Source organism: Erpetoichthys calabaricus, chromosome 4, assembly GCF_900747795.2.
Source record: "Erpetoichthys calabaricus chromosome 4, fErpCal1.3, whole genome shotgun sequence".
NCBI lineage: Eukaryota > Metazoa > Chordata > Cladistia > Polypteriformes > Polypteridae > Erpetoichthys > Erpetoichthys calabaricus.
Window position 1 is genome coordinate 291,381,833 of NC_041397.2, and position 15,135 is coordinate 291,396,967.

The window sequence follows — 15,135 nt, forward strand, 5'->3', positions numbered from 1 at the left end:
CCGGGCCCTCCCTGCGTGGAGTTTGCATGTTCTCCCCGTGTCTGCGTGGGTTTCCTCCAGGCGCTCCGGTTTCCTCCCACAGTCCAAAGACATGCCGGTTAGGTGGATTGGCGATTCTAAATTGGCCCTAGTGTGTGCTTGGTGTGTGGGTGTGTTTGTGTGTGTCCTGCGGTAGGTTGGCACCCTGCCCGGGATTGATTCCTGCCTTGTGCCCTGTGTTGGCTGGGATTGGCTCCAGCAGACCCCCATGACCCTGTGTTTGGATTCAGCGTGTTGGAAAATGGATGGATGGATGGATATTGGAGGGGTTGAATACTCATGAGATTTTTGGTTTTATGTGTGAATTTAGTCCACTAAAAGAGTCTTTTTCTTTTGATCAGTATCAAAAATGTAAAATTTAATCCTCTGTGATTCAGTGCTGTATAACAAAAAACTATGTAAGCTTTCAAGGGAGTGAATACTTTCTTTATTTGGTACTGTAAATATATAAAACTGAAGTATTATTTTGACTAAAAATTGTGGAGTAGACATAATGCATCAGCATAAGTAAGATAATGATTGAGATCTACTTAAAAACTGTTACACATACAAATCATCACCCAGTGGTGTTCCTAGGACCACAGGAAGAGAAACATGGAACTGGAACAATTCTTTACTCACCTTCCCTATGCTCCCATTGAAGCTACTATATATGGCCTTGTGTACATTAATTTAATTAGGTATACTGTGTGATGGTTAGTGAATAGTGGGAAAATGTAAATCCATGGATTGAGTGATCAGGCCCAGATTTAAGCCAAGATAAGATGTCTCTCTATTCTAAAAGGAAACCCTGGGACGAGACTTTCTCTGAGATAATTTAAACTCCCGCGAGAGATAATTTCAGGTCCCGTGAGACGAGACTCTTTGCCAAGAGATTTTGACAACTTTCTCGGAGGTAATTTCAACTCCCACGAAAGATAATTTCAGGTCCCGCGAGATGAGAATTTTTGCCAAGATATTTTGACAAGTCCCACCCTCCTCTCAAACATTTACAACCACGGCCACGGTTCAATCACTTCTCATTCGTGTGAATGCTATTGTCAGACACAGTTCCTGCATTCTCAGTTCCAAGTGGGGTCGGAAATAAAAGACAAAGAGTAGAAGACAAAGTAGAATGTCATAAAGAGGTTCAAAAACGTTGGCGCGATACACATGTAGAGCAGGTTAGAGATTATGAAAATACTAAAATTCGAAAGTCTTAAAAAACTGAGAGTAAATATCGCATTAATGCTAACAAACGAAAATTATTACTTGGTGAAATAACAGAACAGTGAAAAGATATTGAATATATGGACATGGGTGGTATGACAGAAGTACAGTAATCCCTCACTTATCGCGGGAGATAGGTTCCAAGGCCGACCGCGATAACTGAATTTCCGCGAAGTAGGGACACTAAATTTATTTAATTATTTAACGTGTATTTGGACGTTTTTAAACCCTCCCTGTATTGCTTACAACCCACCATTTACTCTATTAAAAACAGGGACAACTGCTAAGCAATATGAAATCAGTAGATAAGTTTACACTTACTGTATAGCGAAGTACACGTAGCAGCTTGTAGGCGGTCATGACGTCATCGACCTTGTTGCAAAGATTCCTAAAGCAGATTCCATCCAGACTACTGCCTTATCATGTCCACTTGCAACTCGTTTTGCACCCTGGTTAAAGGACAGTGTGGCCGTAGATCTTATATGCTTTTCCTCCTTTTTAAATAAAAAGAATCGATGTCCTGCAGCGGTGTAGCTGTTCCCTTCCTTCAACATATCCAAAACTTTTACCTTTTCTGCAATCATTTGCATCTTCTGTTGGTGCTTGGACACGGCCCCTGAAGCATTAGCACGTTAATGATGAATGAGTGAGATGAGACTTCCTGGTTAATGCAACACTCCATCGCTGAGCCAATCAGCAGCACACAGAAACTTAACTGCGTGCTCTGATTGGGTAGCTTCTCAGCCATCCGCCAATAGCATCTCTTGTATGAAATCAACTGGGCAAACCAACTGAGGAAGCAAGTAAAAAGACCCATTGTCCGCAGAAACCCGCGAAGCAGCGAAAAATCCGCGTTATGTACTTAGATATGCTTACATATAAAATCCGTGAAGTCGTGAATCCGCGAAAAGTGAACCGCGAAGTAATGAGGGATTACTGTATGTAGAATTTGTTCGGCTTTAAACTTTAAGTCGAAGACTTGTAGATCATGTAATTCATGTTGCCATCAGGGAAAAGTAGTGTTTCTTCCCAATGAAGAGGCCTACCCGCGAGGATTTAAAGATTTGTTGTTTGGTGAAAGTGAAATCCACATACGCAAGCGGCAGAGACGTGAAGTGGCTGGCACGTAGCGCAGGCTAGGGGGTTGGCAAGCGAAACGAGCAAGGGGCAAAGATCCCTAGTTTTTCTAAATATGAAGTATGCTGAGAAACTAATTTACACATTAATTTCCAGTAGGATTGACTACTGCAATAGGTTACTCACTGGCTGTTCTAATCATTCTTTATGCAGCTTTCAGTTATTTCAAAATGCTGCGGCAATAATTATTACAAGAACCAAAAAGTATGAACACATAACTCCAGTTCTCAAGTCCTTGCATTTGCTCCCAGTTGATTGATTTCAAAATCGTCCTTTTAACATATGAAGCCTTAAATGGCCAAGGCCCTGCTTACTTAATCGAAATTATCATTACTTATGAACCAGAGTGCACATTGAGATATTAAGATGCTGGCCTACTTATGATTCCAAGGATTACTAAAATACCAGTGAGACGATCAGCTTTTAGTTACAGGGCCCAGAAGCTGTGGAACGGTCTACCTGATAATATAAGAGGCGCCTCTTTAGTTTCAGCTTTAAAATCCTGGCAGAAGACTGATGACCTTATTTTAGCATACCTTGACTCGAGTTGCTGATTAGCTGTGCATACTGCATCTCTGCTTGTTAGTCATTTGTACAGAAATATAAGTAACACAATATTTATAAAACCGATACTAACCCTCCTCCATTCTGCTTCTCTCCATGGTATCTTGATGCAGCACTTGGTGCCACTGCCCTACTGCCAAGCTGTTTTTCTGCCCTTAGAAAGTCATCTCAGATAAGAGAGCATTGGAATCATCAGATGGAATGCTCCCTTAACAGACTGGACAGACAGCACAGACTCCACTATGGAAAACTCAGGAGGGGGTAGGTGGCTAGTCAGCTGAGGTCCTCAGGATTGTGACTGTGTCTGACTTTCCCTCGTGCAATTGTCTGTGAATCCCCCAGTGGTTTTGGTTCTGATCCCTTCCAGACTTTTGTTTAACCTTTTAATTCAAATTCATTTAACCACCCTTCATTCTAACCATTCATATCAGAAAAATGGACTGCATCACTTTGCAATGTATTTGTTTTATTAGTAGCATTGGCCTTATCTTGGCTGCCAGTCCACCAAATGGCACATCCATGCTTCCATTCATAATGAGGTTTAGCATGCCAGTTAAGAGCCCCCATGAACCAAACACACAAATACACAGACAGTGACTGGACAGGAATTTGAACTCACGTCCATGGACTGGTGAAGCAGTAGTGTCAGTCACTGTGCCACCCAGCTGTCATTCCATCAAACTTAGTTAGTGAAAAGTTTAATAAGAAAAATACACAGGAAATTTAAATATCGAGAGGACTGAAGTGCAGTCTTTTCTGTCTTTGCCTCTCTTTGTTTGAGTTATGCTTGCAGGCACACATTTTCACTCCCACCACGCATGCCAGTTTTCTTAATAGCCTTGACGTACAACATCTCGTCTAATTTGGATTATTTTAATATTTCAAATTTTCCTTGAAGGCGCAGGTACGCCCAAAAACAAGGCGCCGTAACGTGATGCCCCAGTGGGCAGGTGACAGAACTTAATTAGATTCTCTGACTTCTCTAATAAACACCGCCGATTTCATAAGAAGCATAGAAGGGAAACACTGCAGCTGGTTAATGCGGGTGACTCACAATAAAAGGTCATAGTTATTTTTCAAAAAAAAATAGAAAAGAAAAAGATGAATGCTTTTCATTTTATATCCATAATGGAATGGATATGAATTGATTCTGTCTGCTGCTGTGGTTTCCGAACAAAAGATGCATTGGATATGTTACAAGCTTAAAATAGATTTGTGAATGAAATGATACAATGAAAGACATGCTGGCCTGAGGCAAAAATATTATTCTGAAAAGTGAGTGACCCATGGGATCTGTCAAAAAATCAGAAACACTCTCAGGACGCACATGTGGTGTTCAACTGCATTTACTTCTGTTAATCCCCTCATATACAGTACCCTAACCTTACATAACAAAGCTAGGATCAACTATGGGTGCTGAGGAGTTACATTAATAATGAGGTTAACCAATTCAAACTCATCACATCTTCCCTCTTAGGAATATTCTGAACAGCCAGATAGAATGTCATATTGTAGGAAACATCTTAATGCTAATCTAATACAGACATATTAAAATATCTTTTCTAAAGTATCTAAATGATTACTTAAAACTAAAGTTTCCCAATTTTTTACTTTCTCACAATATAGGGAAAGTATTGTAACTGTCCAAAAATTCCATTACGAGATTTTGATGCATCTTGACATTTTAGACCTCCCTGAGTCCGAAAATACCATTTTTGGAATTATGTCTGTGTGTCTGTCTGTGTGTGTGTATGTGTGTATGTAAACACGACAACTCGACTATGCTTTCACTTAGGTCAACCAAATTTTGTGTACAAGTACTGTATTTGGTACAAAATGTCAATTTCAATTCTACTTTTTTACTATTTCTGTTAACTGGAAGTGGTACTTTATCTTTTATTCATGCAGCTGCAGAGTCCGATTTATTCATCCATCCATCCATTATCCAGCCCGCTATATCCTAACTACAGGGTCACGGGGTTCTGCCAACCAATCCCGGGCAGGGCGTCAACCCACCACAGGGCACACACATTCACCCACACCAAGCACACACTAGGACCAATTTAGAATCGCCAATCCACCTAACCTGCATGTCTTTGGACTGTGGGAGGAAACCGGAGCACCCGGATGAAACCCACGCAGACACGGGGAGAACATGCAAACTCCACGCAGGGAGGACCAGGGGCGTAGCTAAGGTTTTCAGTGCCCGGGGGCAACTGAAGATTTCGCGCCCCCTCCTGTTTGCCAAAATGCAATGGGGAAGGGAAATTTGGCGCCCCCTGAGATGCTGAACCCGGGGACAGATGTCCCCCCTTGCCCCCCCCCCCCCAGCTACGCCACTGGGGAGGACCCCCAATTTATTCAACTTTACTTTTATAATAATTGTTCAATAAATTATTAATTTGATTTGATTTGTTGTTGATGGTTCTTTAATGTACATAATATAAAAATATAATCATTGTCTTATGGTTTACTCCTCAAATTTCCATATACTCTCAATTTTTTTGTTCGTCTTTATAACGGACAGGTGTTTTTATAACCCATCCAGATCTAGTTGTTTTTCTCATGTTGGTGACCTTGGCCGTTGGGGTGAGCTTTCTATTGGGTGTTGTTCCACCTCAGGATCCTCAGTGATAGGGTCAGCCTGTGTTTCTGGAATGTTAGTTGGGGTCTCCTTTGTATTTGGAAGGGCCTGTAGGTGTTTTCTATTCCTCCTGAACTCACCCTCTTCTGTTTCAATAATGTAAGAATGTGAATTTTCTGCTTGATGTTTCACCATTTGTAGTATGCCACCCTTTTTCCTTATCTAGTTTTACTCGTATAATGTCTCCAGGTTTAAGTGATGGAAGAGATTTGACTTTGTGGCATGTATTATAGTAATAGTGATAGATTTTCTGTCCTTCTCTGCTGTTTTACGGTGTACTTACTCTGGCAATTTGTTCCGTGCCCGAGCACCTTTTCCACATGTAACCCCGCAAAGTCTAGTTTGTTTGAGGGTGTCGAACTCCAGTCCTGGAGGGCCGCAGTGGGTACAGGTTTTCCTTCTAACCATCTCCTTAATTAGTGATCAGTTTTTGCTGCTAATTAACTTCTTATGCCTTTGTTTTAATTGACGTGACTCAGACCCCTTAGTTGTTTCGTTGTCCTTAATTAGCAGCCAAACAATAATGAGACACAAAACAAGCAACCACATGACCAGCTCCCCTGTGCCCATCACACAATAGCTGAAAATAAAGAAGGGTGAAGGTTTCGGTAAAACAGACAATCAACAGTTTTGGAAATGTCTGCTGTGGCAGAATGAGAGCAACAACAAGCCATGATGGCCATGATGGGTTCAATTAACAACAAGAATCAGCATCTCATTAAGAAACTGGTTGGAGTGAAATTGGTTGGAGTTTGAATCCCCAGTTTAATTGGTCACCTGTTGGCTTGTTTCACGTCTAATTTCTGTTTGGCTGTCATTTAATGAAGAAAAGAATCAATTCAGGGGACTGAATACTTAAAACAGGGCTAAAGAAAAGAAGTTAATTAGCAGTGAAAACTGGTCACTTGTTATGAAAAAGGTTAGAATGAAAACCTGCAGCCACTGCGGCCCTCCAGGCCTGGAGTTTGACACCTGTGGACTAGTGTGATCGCTCCATGCCGGGTGTAGCAGTAGAGGCGTGTGTCCACCTCTTGAATCCTCAGGTACCACTCCAAACACCAGGTAAAAGCACAAGACTTCTTTATTTTGCAATCATGTGCACAAAGCACCCTCCACTCCATACTGCTCATACAATAAATCAACTCTCTACAATAATCACAAATCCTCTGCTCCCAGACACTTAGCCACCCTACCTCCCAGCTCAGCTCAGTGTCTGGGCTTTCCCAGAATCCTTTTATACACCCTGACCCGGAGGTGTTCCTGCCCAACAGTCCACAATTCCTTATTCCTTCCGGGTCAGGGTAAACGGTCCTTATCTTCACCCCAGAAGCACGTCGTTTCTTCCTGTCCCAGGATTATGATGCACTTCTGGGTTATAGGGCATATATGAGACCCCGGGCCTCCCGACAGCGACTCCCAGTGGTCCCCAAGGTATCCAGCAGGGCTGTGCATAAAAACTACATAGTCCATGAGGCCCTGCTGGAATTCATGCTGTCGGGAGAGCTCCTCCTGGCGGCCTGGGGGTGAGGGCCGGAATAGGAAGCCGGCCATCCTTCACACGGGCCAACCACACTTCCACTTGGAAGAGGTGGGTCTGAGCAAGGTTCAGTAGCATTTGGGAACAGTGTGATCATTAAACGTGTCCAAGTATGGAAAACAGACATGACATCAATGATGTGACAAGTCAGATAGTGCAATTCTCATTTCATTCAATATATTTTGAGTTAAAAACAGGTTTTTATTCTCACTTTACACATGAACGTGAATTGTAGTTGGCAAGAAAAGCTGCAAATTACTCCCTTAACATCATTTGTCACTTTAAAAATCTTCTCAGACGTGCAGTACGATTAACAACAAAACAATGTGCTGCACACTCAACAAATCTGTAAGAGGGTAGAGTGTTATCCTGCCTTACACAACTCCAAAGCAACCACAAAATAAGTAAAATCATTTTGAAATACATGCTGTCACACCGTGTTTGGATTTTGTGTTGGCTTTACACAAACTCGCATGGTCATGATGAAAGCGTGCCCAGACCCAGTACATTAAGTGCAGTGTGAGTGCTGGCCAGCGGGGGAGTAGGGAGGGGGGACAATCGTGTTTGGGCTTGGTATGGAACAAACGTACCTTGTGTGAGTACACCCTTAAAGTCAGGCAATTTTGGGTGTAGGTTACTGAGAAGTGTCAGGACAGTGGTTCATATCTGGCATCCCATAAGCAGTTGTGCAGGGCTATAGCCTGAAGCTGTAAATAGTGTTACATCAAACTATATGCAATTAAAGCCAGGAATTAATCATTCTGTTTCAAATTTTTCTTTGTCATTTGAATTGCCTTTTCAGCCTCCTCATTACCTTGGGGGAAATGAGGGCTGGATGTTATATGGTCAAAACCATATTCCCTTGTAAATGGTTTAAATTCTATTGAGGTAAATTGTTTGGTATTATCTGAGCATAACTGTTCAGGAATGCCACAGCATAAAAACACACTTTTCAGCTTCCTCATTATTCTCCTGCTAAAGGTGTCAGAAATATGTGCAATTTCTATAAATTTTGAGAAATAGTCTATGACTACAAGGAACTGTTGACCATGAACTTCACACAAGTCTGTGCCAATATGTTGCTAGAGACTTGATGGCAATTCAGTAATCATCAATGGCTCCTTGCATTGAGTTGGCTTCCCTTCTTCACACTGCCTACAATGACTCACCTTTTTTTTTATATCTCCCCCGGCCACCAGTCAGAAAGTCTGGCTCCTTCCCAGCATTTAGTAAGCCCTTGGTAGCCTTCATGTATACAGCTGAGCACATAACTTCTCATACTGGAATTTTCTGTTCATACAACAGCATTCCTTTGGATTCACTGAGATGGCTTTGCTGACAAATGTATGTTCTAACATCAACAGGTACAGCTTTTATATGTTTTGGACAGCCTTGGAATGTATATTTCAACACCAGATGCATTTCTTCACTCTGTTTATCTTCTCCTGCTAAGCAAACCTATGCTCTTCAGGTCAGGTCAGGTTGGGGAGCATGCACTGTTACAGAGGATTCCCACACCCACCACACAACGAAACAGCTCGGGATCCTGGTTGGCAGCCCCCAGGCAGACACGCAGCCCAACCGAACCCTTCGGAAATGACCCTCTATCTGCCCTCGCCAAGTGTTACGTATGCGTCCCCTTGGCCAGGTCCTGCCACTCGGATCTTCAACAAAGAGGATCCTGTGAGCCGCATCACCCTCAGTTAATCGTTCCGCATGGCCAGAGTGCTGTAACTGACGCTCCCTCACAATCCAGGTAATGTGCCTAATTTGGAACTCCATGAGCAACACAAAGTCAAACCAATGGTAGCCAAGGATTCTCCGAAGAGACATAGTACCAAAAGAGTCCAGTCTTTGTCTCAGGTCACTGGATAGTGTCCATGTCTCGCAACCATATAGCAAGACAGGAAGGGATCACAACTCTAAAGACTTTGACCTTCGTCCTTTTGCAGAGATATCCGGAGCACCACACACCCCTTTCCAGTGACTTCATGACCCCCCCCATGTCCTCCCTATCTGTCTACTGACTTCATAGGAAGAGTCACCAGGTCTGAACAAGGTTGACACTCTCTCCACAGACAGACACACTGCTGTTGGCTGTGCCAAAGAGGTCATTAAAGGCCTGGATCTTGGTTTTAATCTGGACACTTGCAAGCCCAGACACTAAGGCTCCTGGCTCAGTCTCTCGAGAGCCCCGATAAGAGACTCCATTGACTCCACGAAGTTCAGAGCATCATCAGCAAAGTCAGGATCTGTGAATCTCTCTTCACCAACAGATGCCCCACAGCCGCTGGACTCAATGACCTTGCCCAACACCCAGTCCATGCAAGCATTGAACAGAGTAGAAGCAAAGATGCACCCCTGATGAACCCCAGAATCACGCAGAGGTTCTGCTTCCACTCTGCACAGCTCTCACAGTACCAGTGTACAGGCTGGTGATGCAATAAAAGCTTCAACCTCTTCTTCCAGGTCATAAAGTTCACAGTAAATTGAAGGATGTCGTGATAGAGTATCAGCTATGAGAAGTGTTTTGCCTGGAGTGTACACAGCTGTGGGTTTAAAGTGCATCATCCTTATTAACAATCTCTGGCACCAAAGGGGAACCTCATCAAGATTTTCCCTATTGATTAGTGGGACAAATTTCCCCTTGGGATTAATAAAGTATCTATCTATCTATCTATCTATCTATCTATCTATCTATCTATCTATCTATCTATCTATCTATCTATCTATCTATCTATCTATCTATCTATCTATCTATCTATCTATCTATCTATCTACCTAATTGTTTAAATGAATCTAAACCTGACAGGTACTGAGAAAACTTCTCACAAGCACACGTGGAAGTCAGGCACTCTTTCTAATTTCTTTCTTTCTTAGGATATGGGAAGAAAAGGCAAGTGGGAACATCTTGGCATCATGCTCCTAAAGTAATGCTCCCCAAATACTGTAACTATTAGCATTGGCACTTACTACTGTTGGCTTTCGTACATCATAAAATGCCAAAACTGGTGTGCACATCAGCATGTCCTTTACAGACTTACTGTAAATACGTCATCTTGACTTTTTCCCCATGACCAAACAACATCTCATTTTAGAAGTTCATTTAGTGGTTGCAGAATATTAGAGCTGTTTGGCAAGTACCTACTGTACATAGATAGTTAATCATGCCAAGTATACGCTTTAATTCTGTGACATTCTGAGGTCTTTCAAGGTCTAGAATTGCACGGACTCTTTTGGGGTCAGAGCTCACTCTTGCGTATTTAATTTTAGAACTGAAGCTTTAATGACTATACCACCTTTACTAGTCTTCGATCATGTTCTTCCTGTGTGCATCCATACATGAGAATATCATCCATGAGGCAGGAGACCCCCTCTAGACCGGACAACAGATCAGACATTTGCTTTTGAAAAATTTCGGGCGCACTAGCAGACAGAAGCAATATCTTTTGAAGGGGGTTATAAAAGCTGTCACCTCCCTACTGGCCTCATCCAGAGGAATCTGCCACAAGCCACTGGCTGCATCCAGGTTAGAGTACACTTTTGCTCCAGCCAACCTTGAAATAATAGTCTATCCATCCATCCATTATCCAACCCGCTACTGTATATCCTATCTACAGGGCCACGGGGGTCTGCTGGAGCCAATCCCAGCCAACACAGGGTGCAAGGCAGGAAACAAACCCCGGGCAGGGCGCCAGCCCACCACAGTGGAATAATAGTAATACTACTCAAAGCACTGTCCATGCAGGGAGGACCTGGGGTGTGAACCCGTGATCTCCTTACTGTAAGGCAGCAGCGCCTAATATGAAATGATATAATCAAGTGTTAGTAAGACATATTTCTCATGCATCACGGCTTCATTTAGTCATTTCAAGTCGACACAAATCCTAACCTTCCCATTTGTTTTAATAGCTGGAACCACTGGTGCACACCAAGGTGTTGGCTCCTTGATCACTTCCAGTTTCTCTATCCTTTTTAATGCCCTTTCTTCTTTTTGCTAATAATGGGATGGGCAGCCATCTTGTCATAGTTACGCAATGTGGCTCAACTATCTCTTTAATTATTATCTTTACTAGTTCACATTTCAGGAAATCCACTGAGCTAAACACACTCTCTTGCACCTCTTCTATTCTCTGTTCCAAGTTAAAAAAAATCCCTCTTTCCAGCTTCCTTCCGGCCACTTAATGACCTAGTACTATGTTAAGATTTCATATCTTTTATAATAATAATAATAATAATTCTTTACATTTATATAGTGCTTTTCTCACTACTCAAAGCACTTTACATAGTAAATGGGGAGCCACTTCAAGCACCACTAATGTGTTGCATCCATCTGGATGATGCGACAGCAGCCATTTTTGTACCTCTATTTTGTACCTCTAGATAGCCAATTAGAGACAGGGGATGATTAGGGGACCTGAATGACTAGACCATGGTGGGCAATTTAACCAAGACATTGGGATACACCCCACTCTTTATGAAGGATGCCCAGGGATCTTTCATGACCACAGAGAGTTAGGCCCTCGGTTTTTACATCTCATCCGAAGAACGGCACCATATTTTACAGTACAGTGTCCCCATCAGTGCACTGGGGCATTGGGATCCACATTCAGACCACGGGGTAAACACTCCCTGCTTGCATCACCTCTTTGTGCAGCAACCCAAACTTTTCCTATATGGGCCTGAACATGCTTAAGGTGGGTGACCTGTACTGAAGTGTATGTGGTATGACTTTCCTTAATTACTAACAAATAGTAATACAGATTGTCTTGTATTCTTCATTCTACAGCTTTTTAAAAAAATCAGAAAGGTGCTATATGCAATTATCAGTGGACACCAAACATCAATTCCTCCACTTTGTGCAGTAGGGGGCAATAGTCTTGATGAAGCCTGTCCCAACTCAGACAGATTTGATGGACGCCAAAGTATGCAAACATTTTGCATTTATTAACTGCCAAGGTTGAAGGAGATGATTAAACGCAGGAAAAATGTTCAAAATAGACAACAACTCTTATTGTTATGGACCCCAGGAAGTTGCTGGTGCATTCTGTGAGTATTGCATCACCAAATGACTGAAATTCCATTTTGTTTCGAAGGTCCGCATTATAGCATGACTCAGTTGAATCAGACAACACAAATTGGTTTAAAATTGTGGGCCAAACTTTGTTTCCTGCTCAATCTGCACAAAATCTTTTCAGTATTTGTTTTTATTTTTTGTGAAAAGAAATAGGAAAGGAAACTCATTGATCAAGTATTGCATCATCAAAAATGCAATGGAACCAAAATGTTGTTTCAAGTGAAACACATTTTTAATTTGTTGTACAATGAAATGAGATGTGGAATCAGCTACTAAATGATGTATTTGTATGCCTTTTTGGTTGAAGGTTTGAAATGTGAAGTTGAGGTTACTTTTGTTATTAATACATACAATGGCTTCAGAAAGTATTTATACCTCTTTACCTTCTGCCCAGTTAATTGTGTTATAGATTTAATTTTAGATGGTAAATTTGCCATTTCTGTCCATCGATCTACACTCAACAACCCATAATGACAGGTGAGAAGATTTTCTGAAAGGATGGCAAATTTATTAAAAATGAAAAACTAACATGTCTCATTCATGTAGGTATTCAGACCCTTAATTCAGTACTTCTAAAAGCATGTTTGGCAGCAATTCCAGCTTCAGGTCTTCTTGGGTAAGTCTCTACAACACAAACAATATAAGTTAATTTTTGTATAGCTTTTTTAGACTCAGCTTTACAACCCTGGATTTGAGCAGTTTATCCCATTCTTTCTAGCTGATCCTCTCAAAACTCTGTTAGATTTGATGGGAAGCATCTGTAAACTGCCATCTTCAGGTCTTCCCATAGATGTTCCATGGAAGTTTAAGTCTGGGCTTTGGCCAGGCCACTCAAGGAGGGCCAGAGATTTGTCTTGAAGTCACTCTGCCATTGTCTTGGATGTATGCTTAAGGTCATTTTTGTCATGAAAATTGAACTGTCAAACCTGAGGGTATGTGCACTCTGGAGCAGGGTTTCTTGCTGTTTTTGGCTGCATTCATCCTTTCCTCAATTCTGACCAGTGTTCTTGTCCCTGCTGCTGTGAAGCATGATGCTCCCGCCAGCTGATGAGCAGTGCCAGATCTTTGTCAGACATAGTGCTTGGAGTTCTGCTCAGGTAGTTCAATTTTTCTCTCATCAGACCAGATAATCTTTTCCCTCATGCTCTCAGAGTCCTTTAAATACCTTTACATTAAGAGTGGCTTCCATCTAGGTATCGTACCATAAGCGCCTGATTGATGGAGTGCTGCTGAGATGGTTATCCTTCTGACAGGTTCTGCAATCTCAGAAGAGAGCTTCTCAAGCCCTGTTGGAGTCACCATTGGGGTTTTTTGTTACAACCCGTCTTGTCCAGTTACTGTAATCAGTTCTGGTGGTTCCAAACTTGTTCCATTTCACATTTATTGAGGCCATTGCAGTCCTGGGATTGCTCAGAGCTTCAGATATTGTTTCATACAATTGCCCTGATCTGTGCCTCCCCACAGTTTAATTGAAGATTTCGAATGAAGTTAAGTGAAGTGTCAGGATTAGGTCTCAAATACACATGACATGAGAGTTATGATTCATGCAAGCTTTTCAGTGGAAAATTTCACGTGAAATGCTCTTCCAAATAATAGCAAACATTGGGAGCATTTGGAGGTAATTGTTAAACAATTAAAATCAACTTTATTCCCAGGTGATTAGCACCCTATTCAGAATTTGATTCAAGTCTTGCCAGTGATCCTGCGAGGATAGGTTTTGGGAGCCCCTGCAAACTCTTATGAAATGGGTTTAAATGATGTGTTGCCTTCAAATAGTCTGTCCATACTTAGGCATACATGAAAGAGTTTCTTAGACATCATGGCTTGGTTTTTTTCCTGACATGCAATATGAATTGTGGGACCTCATATTACACAGATTAGAACATTAGGACAGGCTCCACAAGAAGAGGCCATTCAGCCCAACAACGTTCACCATTCCTATCCACTTAAGTCTTCCAAAATAACATCAGGTCGAGTTTTGAAGATCCCTAGAGTTCTACAGTTTGCCACATTACTTGATCACTTATTCCATGTTTTTATGGTTCTCTGTGCGAGGAAAACTTCCTAGTGTGAAATTTACACTTAACAAGTTTCCAACTGTGTTCCCGTACTGAACTCATTTTAAAATCACAGTCTCGATCCACTGGACTAATTCCCTTCATAATTTTAAAGCCCCATGGGTGCAGGCCCGGCCACCAGGCACTCGCCATCGAGCCCCACCTCCAGGACACTTCAATCATGTCTCCTCATGTCTTCTCTTAATCTTCTTTTAAACTGTAAAGGCTCAGCTCTTTTAATCTTTCCTCATAACTCATCCCCTGTAGCCCTGGAATCAGCCTAGTCGCTCTTCTCTTGACCTTTTCTAGTGTTGCTATGTCCTTTCTGTAGCCTGGAGACCAAAACTGTACCCAGTACTCCAGGTGAGGTCTAGATGTGTGCCTTTCTAGAGTTACATAAATATTAAATACCAAATTTGTAACACTGCTTTTAAAAACCCATAAGAAACATTTTCATTTTAAAAGTTTCAAATATCTCAAAACTGCACTACTCACCACTTTACTGCACTTCAAGTTTCCAACCATCAAAATGGCGCATATGCAATTGAAAGCTACATGTATGTTAGTCATTGACGTTTCCCTGACTTTTCACATATCGTATTGTGTACACATGTTGATTTTCATTTTGCTCAACAGAGTTAATTTCTGGAATGTTATTAAGGTGTTAGTCACAGGTACAATGGCTCCTAAACGTCTCTTAAGTTTGCACTGCATCATTTTAGTTAGAAAGAGCAGTTTACTTTTTAGCTTGCAGGACAGAGTTTGAAACTGCCAAGGTATTTAGTGAAAATGTGCAAAAACGAGTGAAACAGCCGAGCTTCATTTTACCTTTTCGTCAATACAAAAATATATATTTGGGTCAAACAAAAGT